Source organism: Bos javanicus, chromosome 29, assembly GCF_032452875.1.
Source record: "Bos javanicus breed banteng chromosome 29, ARS-OSU_banteng_1.0, whole genome shotgun sequence".
NCBI classification, from domain to species: Eukaryota; Metazoa; Chordata; class Mammalia; order Artiodactyla; family Bovidae; genus Bos; species Bos javanicus.
This window is the reverse complement of record NC_083896.1, coordinates 32,980,296-32,994,111: the sequence shown is the minus strand read 5'-3', so window position 1 is coordinate 32,994,111 and position 13,816 is coordinate 32,980,296.

Below are 13,816 nucleotides of genomic sequence, written 5' to 3'. Positions count from 1 at the left end.
GGGATTGTGTGAGTTGGACACGACTTTACAGGGAAACTAAGTGATAAAGCGTCCCCATGAACTACAAAATGCAAGCAGTGAGGGCAACCCACCCATGGCACAGGCTGGTAGGGCACTGGCACGTGTGCAGATGAAACAATGGGGTATCTGAGAAGTTGACAAAAGGTGAACCCCAAAAGAGCAACTAGTACTCCCTAAAATCTGTGATGGTCTAACTTAAGAGCAGCACCTGACACCGAACAGTTTTAACAGCATGGTAGTACCATTTACTTGGGTAACAGGTGAGTGCAAGGAGTCCAAGGTGAACATGAAAAGGTCTAGAGAGCCTACCCTCTGTAGGTCTCAAAACTGACTTCCAAGACTCCCTCCCAGGGGCTTCCCTGGTGGTCCAGTGCTTAGGACTCTGAGTTCCCAGTGCAGGAGCTTGGGTTCAATCCCTGATCTGGGAACCAGGATCCCGTATGCCTCATAGTGAAGCCAAATAAAGAAATAAGAGTGCTTTAAAAAAAAATTTAAAAAGTGGCTGTACCATTAAAAAAAAAAAAAAGACTGACTTCCAGAACAGAACCTCTACTAAGGAGAAAGTCCCAAGAGTGAAATCAGATTTCACAGGACAGGGATGAAAAAGACAATGGAAGAAAAGGCCCAGACAAAGTTGGGGTGGAGGAAAAGAGACCGGAAATCTCAGAAAGCAAGCTATCATGTTTGTTAATGCTTTTGGAAGTTAGATGGGCCTCTCTCAACTCTGCCTCTTTCTAAAAACTCAGAGAAACTAACCTCACATAAAAAATAGCAAGAGAAAAGTATCAAAATCAAATCTTATGGAAATTCTTACAAGAAAAAAAAAAAATAAGGAGTAAAATAACATCCTTACAGATAAGAACATGCCATAATCTTACAACAGAGAACAGTGAATCTCTATTTCAAGATAAATTTAAATTCATTTTTTAAATAATACAAGTTTATTTCCTTCTTAACGAATTGAATAGAAGAGCCACTGGTGCTCAGTCATGACTGACTCTGCGAGCCCATAGATTGTGGCCTGCCAGGGCCACTGCCCATGGGATTTCCCAGGCAAGAATACTGGAGGGGGTTGCCACTTCATACTCCAGGGAATCTTCCTGACCCAGGGATTGAGCCCATGTCTCCTGCATTATACGCATATTCTTTACCACTAGCTCCACCTGGGAAGAGCCATTAGGGGACCCAAGCAAAGAAGGAGATTGGGCAGAGAGGTGGCTTAGCAGGTGGTTAGGACAGAGTGAGGAAGATGGCCAAGTGAGACCTAGGGATTGGGGGTGAAAAGATTGATTGCCTAGGGTGACTGAGCAAATAAAGTAATATCGAGGACAAAAATAATGAGGACAGCACGAGTCATAGTTTTCATCGTCTGAGATTCGAAATGAGGGCAAGGTGAAAGGAATACTCTGCTGTTGGATTGGAATTGGGGGTGTTGATGAGCACTCACAGGTTTCTATAGAAACAGAATATGTAAATATAGATATGTGTGTGTGTGCATGACCCTGTGCACCCGTGTACACACGTAGTCACACAGGCACATGTTAGTCTGCTTGTGCTGCTATAACAAAATACCATAGATTAACCATAGACTTCAACAACAGACATTTATTTCTCACCGCTCTGGAGCTTGGAAGTTCAAGACCAAGGTGCTGGCTGATTCACTTCCTGGTGAGACCCCTCTTCCTGGCTTTCAGACAACCACCTTTGAGAGGAAATCTTAAGTGTTCCCACAACATACATATGCAAAAGATGACTACATGAGGTGATGGATGTGTGAATTAGCTTGACTGTGGTCATCATTATTTCACATATATATAGATATTATATATAAATATGTGTCAAATCATCCTATTATACACTTTAAATAAATACATGTATTGGGGAAATTGGGGATGTCTCTAGAGGTTCAGTGGTTAAGACTCCACGCTTTCACTGCAGGGGTCACAGGTTCCATCCTTGGTCACTGAACTCAGATCTCACATGCTGCATGGAGCAGTCAAAAAATAAATTAATTAAAAATAAATAGTTCATGGGGGAGGGGACATGTGTACAGCTGAGGCTGGTTCTTGTTCTTGTATGGCATAAACCAACACAGCATTGTAAATCAATTATCCTCCAATTAAAAATAAATAAATATGTTTCATTTGTCAATTATACCTCAATAAAGCTGGGGAAAAATAAAGGTCCTCAGCACTACGAACACAGAAAAGTAACCCCAAAACTGATGAACATTAAGCCTATGCTTACTTGTAAATTTAAGGCTAAATGAAAATTAAAAGGGAGAGAACATTGTGTAATGGTAATATGCTCTATACAAATATAGTAGAGCTATATGAGGAAAGTATAAGGAAGAGCTTTCAGCCTTTTTAGTGATTATATGATGAAAATATTCCATTATATAACATAGTTGGTAGTTTCAGTGTTGTTATCCTGGGACTGTAAACCATATAATGAGGAATAAACTTTATTTTGTCTTGTCCATTAAAGAAGCTAAAAGTAATCACCAATCCAGTAACAATGAGCATCCCAAGCATATTAGTCTGTTCAGGTTGCCATAAAAAAAAAAAAAAAGCACTGATTGGATGGCTTAAACAACAGACTTTTATTTCTCCCAGTTCTGGAAGCTAAAAGTCCCAGATCCAGGTGCTGGCTGGTTCACTCGCCTTCCCAGCTTGTACATGGCCACCTTCCTGCTGTGTCTTCACAAGAGAGAAAGAACTGTCTGGTCATCAGAGTAGGGCCCACTCCTCTAACCTCATTTAATGTTGGTTACCTTTGAAAGGTCCTAGCTCCAAATGCAGTCACATTAGGGGGCTAGGGCTTTGACACATGAACTTGGGGAAGGAAGTGGACACAATTCAGACCATAGTACCTAGTGTTCAAGCTCATTAGCTTCAGTGGTATCTGACTCTTTATGACCCTATGGATTGTAGCCCACCAGGCTCCTCTGTCTATGGGATTTTTCAGGCAAGAATACTAGTTCAGTTCAGTTCAGTCACTCAGTCACGTTCAACTCTTCACAACCCCGTAGCCTGCAACACATCAGCCATCACCAGCTCCCGGAGCTTGCTCAAACTCATGTCCATCAAGTCGGTGAGGCCATCCAACCATCTCATCTTCCGTCGTCCCCTTCTCCTACTAGAGTAGGTTGCCATTTCCTCCACCAGAGGATCTTCTCAACCCAGGGATCGAACTCATGCCTCCAAGGAAGCCCATGATACCTTTCAATTGAAACCTAATACCATTTGCACTATTAATTGAAGAAATTAGTACTTCTTGGACTTCCCTGGTGGTCCACTGCTTAGGGTTCTGTGTTTCCCCTGCAGGGGGCACGGGTTCAATCCCTGGTTGGGAAACTGAGATCTCACATGCCATGTGGCCAAAAAATAAAATAAGTTTAAAAAAAAATAAAAGAAACTAGTACTTCTTGAAAAAATGGCTGAATTTCAGGTCTAGGGAAGGAAATGTTGCAAGACTAGAACATCCTGTCTTTCTAGATAACAAGGAAGCTATCAAATATTCCTAGGATCTTGCCAGAAAGAACCAAGACAAAGAGACTCTCACTGGCCAAAGAAAATCCAGCTGGAGCTTCAAAATGAAAATAATTGCAATTCTTTGGAACTCCTCAAACAGGTTTAAATCTATGAATTCAAAATTATATTTTAAAAAATCAGTGAGTTATCGATGAGAACAACTAGCTCTCTGGATCTCCAAATCTGTGGGTCTGCAGAGGGTGACTGTCCAATGCCATTTTAGAAATGAAAGAAGAGTCATTACGACTAATACCACACAAATAGAAATGATCTTAAGAGACTACTATGAACAAATTGAACAAGGCAGAAGTGCATAAAATCCTAGAAATACACAACCTATCAAGACTGAATCTTGAAAGAGTAGGAAATCTAGACAGACTAATTGGTTAAGAAGAATGAATTAGTAATCAAAAACTTCCCAACAAGGACCATGACCAGATGGCCTCACTGTTGAATTTTAACAAACGTTTAAAGAATAATTAATACCAATCTTCTCAAACTCTTCCATAAAATACAAGAGGAGAGACTACTTCCAACTCATTTTATAAGGCCAGTATTTCCCCAGGACCAAAATTAGACAAGGACAGTACAAGAAAATCATAGACCCATATACTGATGAAGTGAAAAAGCATTAGTCACTCAGTTATGTACAACTTTTTGTGACCCCATGGACTGTAGCCCACCAGGTTCCTCTGTCCATGGCATTCTCCAGACAAGAATATTGGAGTGGGTAGCCATTCCCTTCTCCAGGGGCACTTTCTTGACCCAGGGATTGAACCCAGGTCTCCCACATTGTAGGCAGATTCCTAACAATCTGAGACACCAGGGAAGCCCCATACTGATGAATATGAAGCAAAAATTCTCAACAAAATACTAGCAAACGAAATTCATTATGTTTAATGTATTCAACAATACATTAAAAGGATCATATATAATAATCAAATTACATTTATTCCACTTAAAACTTTATTTTTTGTTCTGATTTTAAAAGAAATTGAAACATTTTTATAGGTCCCTACAAATATGAAAGACTCCAGGCCTTCTGCATGCAATGAATTAAGTTGGCCCTGGTCTTTCCACCATCTCTGTACCCCTAGTTCTAATATTGAGCAAGTCAATACACAGTAAATTTTTGTTGAGTGAAGGCAATATTCTAGACATGCCTACTTCAAAAAAAATTGAAGCCAATGACAGAGTAGTTTCAGAAGAAATCTCTAAACTTTATGCAAATAAAGGGGATTTGAGAAAGGGAGAGAGATGTTAATTTGGTGAATGGAATTCAAGTTTTCATCCCCAAACCAGGGAACACCAGGCTGTTAGCATCATTGAAAGGCAAAGCAAGAGAAAATCGAAGACAATTTTTGCCTCCTGTGGTATTTTGCAAAGGCCTGGGCCTGCATGGGTCTCGCCCCTGGATTTGGACAGCTGTCAGGAAAATCAGCAGGAAAAGGGAACAAACATATGTCAAGACACAGGCAACATCAGACTATGAAAAGCGGTCCGCAGGCCCCGCTCCACCAGATGGCAGTGTGTCAACAGGGAGTCGGACAGCGTGTCCAAGAGGTACCAATTGCAGGAATTTGTGCTGATGCCAAAGCAGAGGCACTGTTTGTTTGAATTACTGCTGATAAATTTTCTTTTTATTATCTAATGAGGATTTTTTATTGACACAAAGAACACATAAAGGTGTACATTATTACAGTCCTTGCCAAGGATGAGACATGCAATCAAGATAAAGACATGCAAATACATCAGTAATATTTATGGATAGTCACTGTACAAAAGCTAAATCACTGGGAACTTCCCTGATGGTCCAGTGGCTAAGACTCCATGCTCCCAATGCAGGAGACCTGAGTTCAATCCCTGGTCAGGGAATTCGTTCCCACATGCGCCAACTAAGACCCAGAGCAGCCAAATAAATAAACAAATAAAAGTAAGTATTAAAAAAAGATGAAGACATGCAAATACTCCAGCAGTATTTATGAATAGTCACTGTTCAAAAATTAAATCAGCATTATTTTTATTTTCTTTAATGTGGCTGCACCAGGTCTTAGTACAGACTCTTAATTGTCACATGTGGGATCTTATTCTTATATATAGAATGGATAAATAACAAGTTTTGACAGTATAGTACAGGGCTTCCTAGGTAAAGAATTCTTCCCTGTAAAGAATCCACCTGCCAGTACAGGAGACACGGGATCGATCCCTGGGTCAGGAAGATCCCCGGAAGAGGATATGGCAAACCAATCCAGTATCCTTGCCTGGAAAATTCCATGGACAGAGGAGCCTGGTGGGCTACAGTCCATGGCATCACAAAGAGTTGGACACGACTGAACTGACCACATACATACTGTATAGCACAGGGATCTATATTAGATATCCTGTGATAAACTATAATGGAAACGAATATTAAAAAAAAGAATGTCTGTGCATGACTAAGTCACTTTGCTAAATAGCAGAGATTAGCACAACACTGTAAATCAACTCTACTTCAAAAAATTAATAAAATTTAAAATGTATATATATCCTGTTTGTAAAGGGACTCCACTCATTTTGGATTAGGGCCCATCATTAATGACCTTATTTTAACTTTATCATCTCTTTAATGACCATATCTCCAAATACAGACACATTCTAAGGTCCTGGGAGTCAGGACTTCAGCATATGGACTTGTTTGACACAGCTCCTCCAATAACAACACCCCAGTTCTCATCCTGGTTCTCCCACTAAGTAACTGGGCAATGTAGTCATGTGGAGCAAGTCACTCTCTGGGCCTCAGGCTTTGGCTATAAAATGAGGTCATTGGATGATGTCATCTCTGTGGTCTAGAAGTCTGTGATCATGACAATCAATACAAGTCTGAACTTTGCAAGACCAGGAACACAACGATTTCCAAACCAGCCACAAAGGACAATTGTCTCTGTGCATAGACATTGGTGTGTGTGTGCATAGAGATGTCCTCTCTACTCTTGTAGGTTTAGACAACTTTCATCCCCTTATGGGAGTTGCCTTCCCCATGCACACAGGCATTCAGTGCTTTCAAGACAACAGCAGCACAAAACACAGTGAGATGTATTTTCTCCAAGTAAGTTGGTCGTTTTCCCTTTACTGCATCTTTGAAAGAAAGGAAATGTATTTAAGGACCTACAAGTAATCTGTGGACTGTGTTTTCCAGTCACCCCATCCTCTTTCATAAGTCTTTGTTCATGCAAGTGATCTTCTCCCTGCATGTATCATTCTCTCCTATACCTCCTCCTGCCCTATTTCTGCCGGCAAACAGCTATATGAAGTGAAAGTGTTAGTCGCTCAATTGTGTCTGACTCTTTGCAACCCCATGGACTGTAGCCCACCAGGCTCCTCCATCCATGGGATTTTCCAGGCAAGAATACTGGAGTGGATTGCAGTTTCCTTCTCTGGGGGATCTTCTTGACTCAGGGATCAAAACCGGATCTTCCACATTGCAGGCAGACTCTACTGTCTGAGCCACCAGGGAAGACCAAACTATACCAAGACTTAAGTCAAATGTTACCTTCTCCATAAAACCTTCCAGAATCATCTGCTCTTTCCACCTTGCTCATCTAGCAAATGGTATGCATGCCTGCTAAGTCGCTTCAGCTGTGTCTGACCCTTTACGAATTTATGGACTGTAACCCGCCAGGCTCCTCTGTCCTTGGGGTTCTCCAGCCAAGAATACTGGAGTGGGTTGCCGTGCCCTCCTCGAGGGCATCTTCCCAGCCCAGGGGATTGAACCTGAGTCTCTTATGTCTCCTGCATTGGCAGATAGATTCTTTACTACTAGTGCCACCTGGGAAGCCCCAGCACATAGTGTGCTCATCTGTAAAAATAATGCTTGTTGCCCACACATACATAGCATTTACTTTGTGCCAGGCAGAAGTCTACATGCTTTACGTATAACTCATTCAGTTCTCACACCTACCCTATGAGGAAGACAGACACTGTTATTATCCCCATTTAATAGATGAGAAAACTGAGACACAATGAGGTTAATTGACATGTCCAAATATACTCACAAAGTGAGAGTAGTGTGATTCAAAGCCACACACTCCAACTCCAGAGGCGGAGCAAGCCATTCAGTACCAAATTCTATACCATACTGTTTTGTAATTAGTATTTATTTAGATATCTGTCTCTCAGTAGATAATATGCTTCTTGGTGACAAGGACTGACTCTTTTTTCCAAAACAAATAACTTTTTATTGAAGGATCATTGATTTGTAATGTGTTAGTTTCAAGTAGACAACAGAGTGATCCAGTTATATATATTTGAAACTTTTTCAGAATCTTTTCTGTTACAGGTTAATACAATATTTTATTGCACATCGTTCCCTGTGCCATACAACAGGTCCTGTTGTTTACCTATGTTGTGTGTAGTGGTGTGTACCTGTTCATCCCAAACTCCTAATTTATCCCTTCACCCGCCTTTCCCCTTTGGTAACCATAAGTTTGTTCTCTATGTCTGTAAGTTTATTTATGTTTTGTAAAAATGTTCATTTGTATCAGTTTTTCAGATTCCATATATAAGTGATATCACATGATATTTGTCTTTCTCTGTCTGACTTACTTCGCTTAGTATGATCATCTCTAAGTCCATCCATGTTATTGCAGACAAGGACCATTTCTTAGTCATCTTTTTTCTTACAGCCTGGTACAGACCTGGCCCATGATAGATAGTTTAATAGTGAATAAATGTATTTGTTACTTGATCTCTCTGCTGTTTACTGAGCACGTGGTGCCTGGCACCTCTCTTCTCCCTGGATCTCCCCAGCTCCCATTCTTTTAACACCCACTAGAGCGTCTCTTTTCAGGCCTGTGTTCCTCAAGTCCAGATAAACTCTGAGGTGTATCTGTCTACCACTGGGGCTGTCAGTGGGATAGAGATAGGCCCAAATGACTTCTAATAAATACAGTACCTAACGTGCATATCTCAGCTTCGGGTTCAGACGTGACCCCTCCTTTTCCCATTTTCTTTGGTCCCCTATCTGCTCATTTCCACCATTACCACAAGCTGTCTGCTCAGAATTACTGAAGTAGAGAAGGGGAACAGACAGGTAAGTGGGATGCTTATCCATGGGGCTATTCATTCAAAAAGAACGTGACACACATGGCAAGTCTTGTCCCATAGCCCTTAAATACACATTTGAAACATGCAGTTTTGTTAAAGAATCCTATCCCTAAGATAACACAGAAAATATAGGCATGGCTTCCACAATATACATTCTCTTTCTCTTAATACAATAAGTGGCTACCATTAACATCCAACCACTGTATTAAGCTCTTTACATGCATTATCTTTTCTAATTTTCACAAAAACCAATGAAGGAAGCTGTCCTTTTCATCTTCATTTCACCAATGAGTAACCACAAGCTCAGAGAGTTTAAATAATTTGCTGGGACTTCCACAGCTAGCAAAGGTCAAAACCAGGATTCCAGCCTCAAGTCCAGAGCTGAAGTGCTCCACACTTCTCCCTGTGGCCTCTGGGATCACTCTCAATTGACTCCTAATTTCTCTATCTCTCATCGGCACAAGAGAAAACATGGGGGAAGAGAAAAGAGAAAAAACCAAGAAGGATAGGAATCGAAGAAAAAGAAGCAGATTAAGACAGAAAGGAGAGAACAGGCTGTAGAGGAGAAGACATGGGAAGAAAAAGAGGAAAGAGCATGGCTACTTGTACCCCTGACTTGTCGTTAAGTTCAATGTCAGGTACGAAACTGCTGAGGAAGTCTCTTTCTATTTGTTTTATTTTTTAATTTATTTTTTTAATGTTATTTATTTACTTTATTTTTGGCTGCGCTGGATCTTCTTTGCGGTGCATGTGCTTTCCCTAGCCGCAGTGAGTCGGGGCTACTCTAGTTGTGGTGCGTGGGCTTCTCATTGCAATGCTTCTCTTGCCGAGCACAGGCTCTACAGTGCACAGACTTTACAGTGCACAGACTTCAGCAGTTGAGGCACACCGGCTTAGTTGCCCCACGGCATGTGGGATCTTATTTCCCAGACCAAGGATTGAACCTGTGCCCCCTGCAGAGGAAGTGCGGGGTCCTTACCACTGGACCACCAGGGAAGTCCCTCCATTTGTTTTAAATAACAAAATTCAGTAAATGCACCTCGGTGGGACATGGTAAGGCTGAGTCCCATATGAGCCAAGGCTGTCCATGCAGACATGCCCTGTGGGCAGGAGGAAGACCCAGATGCAGAGAACCAGAGACGCTGACCAGCAATGTTGATGTAGTTGTTCTTCCTAAATCTCCTTTCCATTTTTTTCTGTCTCTTTCTCTTAATGTGAATGCATGGAAGTGTAAAATTGAGTCATTTAGTTAGCAAAATTCAGGTTAATTTATGTAATCTTCTGTTTAGCCCTGCAGGGTTACATCAGTAAATGTAGAAAATGTGTGTGTGTGTGTGTGTGCGTGTGCGCGCGCGCGTGCTCAGTCTCATCAGACTCTTTGCAACCCCATGGACTGTAGCCCACCAGACTCCTCTGTCCTTGAGATTTCCTAGGCAAGAATACTGGGGTGGGTTGCCATTTCCTCCTCCTCCTAACCCAGCGATCAAACCCGTGTCTCTTGAATCTCCCGCAGACAGATTATTTACTCTCTCGCCACAGAGAAAGGTCAGACATTAAGCATAATCAGATGCAAATCAGCCTATTCTATGCCCATCTTGTATTTTTCTCTTGGGCATCCTCCCCACCAATATTCCCCACCTGATTTGGACAATGTGTTAGAAATAGTCCCTACATTTCTCTGTGCATGTAACTGAACAGGACCCTATGGGGCCTTCCCTCCATCCCAGCATCATCTGCTTTAGGTCCTCTCTGAAGTACCTATTGAATAGATAACAGTATTTGATGCGTATTCCCAAATTGTTTTGTAGATGTAAAAAAAAAAAAAAAACACCCACTAAATGAAAGAACTACTTGATGAGCCTGAGCACACAGCCCCAGGCCTCCTGAAGCCTGAGGACTGATCATGTTCACCCCTGTAAAACTACCCTGCTCCCTCACCATCAGCAGACCAGAGAATTGGGTTCGATAAGATCCATCTAGCACCCTTTGACCCCCATCTCCCTTGCCTGGCTTTTAAAAGTCCTTTGCTGAATCCCTCCAGGGAAACCCTTTATAGAGCATGAGGCACCCATCTCCTTGCATGGCCTTGCAGTAAACCTTTCTCTGCTTCAAAGTCCCAACATTTCTGTTTGTTTGGCCTCACTGCGTTGGGAACACAAACTTACGTTAACACGTCTTCACAGTTCTCATGGAGGAGGGAAAGCTTGTGTTCATTCCAAGTGTGTAGAGTTGGAATTAAGAGAGGCAACACTGGCGCTCAAGAGGAGAGAGGAGGACTGGGAGTCCTAGCCAGAAGACAAACTGCCCAGATAAATTCTGAAAGTCCAAGAAAAGGCAGAATATAACACTCTTTAAGGGACTAACAGTCTGTCAGCAACTAGCTGTGCGACTGCAGGCTAATCAGCAACCTCTCTGATGCTTTTATCTGCAACAAAATAAGATGTTGAACTCTAAGATCACCAAGACACTCATCTGGTTAAGAAATCCACCCCAAGGAGATTTTTCTGAAGAAAAATAACATCTTCAAGACAAAGGAGAAGAAAGAGTGACAGATAGGAAATTACAGCCTCACTGCTTTCTCTTGATGAAAAGAGACCAATTCACAACAAATTATCCTACCTACTGACCAGGAAAAGAGCTCTAGATATAAGCCAGTCATTTATATTTCAGCTTTTCACTAGTGAAAATACTTGTCTATTTTAATTGAAGATTGAATTTGCTTAACTACTGAGTTGGTTTAATAGGCTGGCATTAGAATAGAAGATCTAACATGTATCTCTGTAATTTATCATTTTTCATTCTGAATTCAATCATACATTTTGTATAAGTGCAAATGTAAAACATTTTGATGCAAAATTCATAGAGCAGAAGTCTATTAAAATGAAATTAAAATGGAATCCTTTCTCTTTGACAGCTAAGCTCAATAACTTTAGTCTCAGATTTATTGGGTTGGCCTAAAAGTTCATTGGGGTTTTTCCATAAGATGTTATTTTTAAGCACGGGACTATAGGTGGGGCTTGGATTAGGGGTCTGGGTACGGGGAATTTGTCTGAGCACCCTCTCCCTTCCCTGCCACACCCCAGGCCTCTCCTCTTAGCCTCCCAGTTGAAATGACCTCCCCAGTCACCCCCACTCCTATTTTATATTTGATTTTTGAGGGAAGGGATAGGGAAGGGAAACCTTCCCTCCCTGCATTTTTCCACCTGTGATAACTCCCAGCTTGACTTTGTCTTTCTCCCCAAACTCCAGCTCTCCAGATAGCTCTCCACCCTATTTGCATCAAAACTCAGCTGCCCTGTCCTCCATTTCCTTAGGGCTGCATTCCTGAGAATTTGCAGTCGATTGTAGTGGCCTCCTAAAGGCCTGAATGCTCTGCAGGTGCGTTGGTAGAAAAAGAGAGCAGGGGGCAAAGGAGGAAGTGACTCTGTCCAGGATGACTTTGCCCTCTGCCCCAAAGCCTGGAGGGCAATTCCTGGTGCTCACCTTAAAAGGGTTCTTAATAAACAGGAGTGATTTCAGGGGCAAATACTCTAATTTATGCTCATAAATATGATCAATTATTTGAAGAGAGTCACCCAGGCAATGAGCACTAAGATAGCTTGTCATATAAGAGAAAATTCAAGTATTTAGAAATGTTTAACATGGAAAGATATAAGCATCTGAATGCAGAGTTCCAAAGAATAACAAGGAGAGATAAGAAAGCCTTCCTCAGCGATTAATGCAAAGAAGTAGAGGAAAACAACAGAATGGGAAAGACTAGAGATCTCTTCAAGAAAATTAGAGATATCAAGGGAACATTTCATGCAAAGATGGGCTCGATAAAGGACAGAAATGGTATGGACCTAACAGAAGCAGAAGATATTAAGAAGAGGTGGCAAGAATACACAGAAAAACTGTACCAAAAATATCTTCATGACCAAGATAATCACGATGGTGATCACTCACCTAGAGCCAGACATCCAGGAATGTGAAGTTAAGTGGGCTTTAGAAAGCATCACTACAAACAAAGCTAGTGGAGGTGATGGAATTCCAGTTGAGCTACTTCAAATCTTGAAAGATGATGCTGTGAAAGTGCTGCATTCAATATGTCAGCAAATTTGGAAAACTCAGCAGTGGCCACAGGACTGGTGGAAAAGGTCAGTTTTCATTCCAATCCCAAGGAAAGGCAATGCCAAAGAATGCTCAAACTACCACACAATTGCATTCATCTCACACTCTAGTAAAGTAATACTCAAAATTCTCCAAGCCAGGCTTCAGCAATATGTGAACCGTGAACTTCCTGATGTTCAAGCTGGTTTTAGAAAAGGCAGAGGAACCAGAGATCAAATTGCCAACATCTGCTGGATCATGGGAAAAGCAAGAGAGTTCCAGAAAAACCTCTATTTCTGCTTTATTGACTATGCCAAAGCCTTTGACTGTGTGGATCACAATAAACTGTGGAAAGTTCTGAAAGTGATGGGAATACCAGACCACCTGACCAGTCTCTTGAGAAACCTATATGCAGGTCAAGAAGCAACAGTTAGAACTGGACATGGAACAACAGACTGGTTCCAAATAGGAAAAGGAGTACGTCAAGGCTGTATATTGTCACCCTCCTTATTTAACTTATATGCAGAGTACATCATGAGAAACGCTGGGCTGGAAGAAGCACAAGCTGGAATCAAGATTGCTGGGAGAAATATCAATCACCTCAGATATGCAGATGACACCACCCTTATGGCAGAAAGTGAAGAGGAACTAAAAAGCCTCTTGATGAAAGTGAAAGTGGAGAGTGAAAAAGTTGGCTTAAAGCTCCATATTCAGAAAATGAAGATCATGGCATCCGGTCCCATCACTTCATGGGAAATAGATGGGGAAACAGTGGAAACAGTGTCAGACTTTATTTCTGGGGACTCCAAAATCACTACAGATGGTGACTGCAGCCATGAAATTAAAAGATGCTTACTCCTTGGAAGGAAAGTTATGACCAACCTAGACAGCATATTCCAAAGCAGAGACATTACTTTGCCAACAAAGGGCCGTCTAGTCAGGGCTATGGTTTTTCCAGTGATCATGTATGGATCTGAGAGTTGGACTATGAAGAAAGCTGAGCCCCGAAGAATTGATGCTTTTGAACTGTGGTGCTGGAGAAGACTCTTGAGAGTCCCTTGGACTGCAAGGAGATCCAACCAGTCCATTCT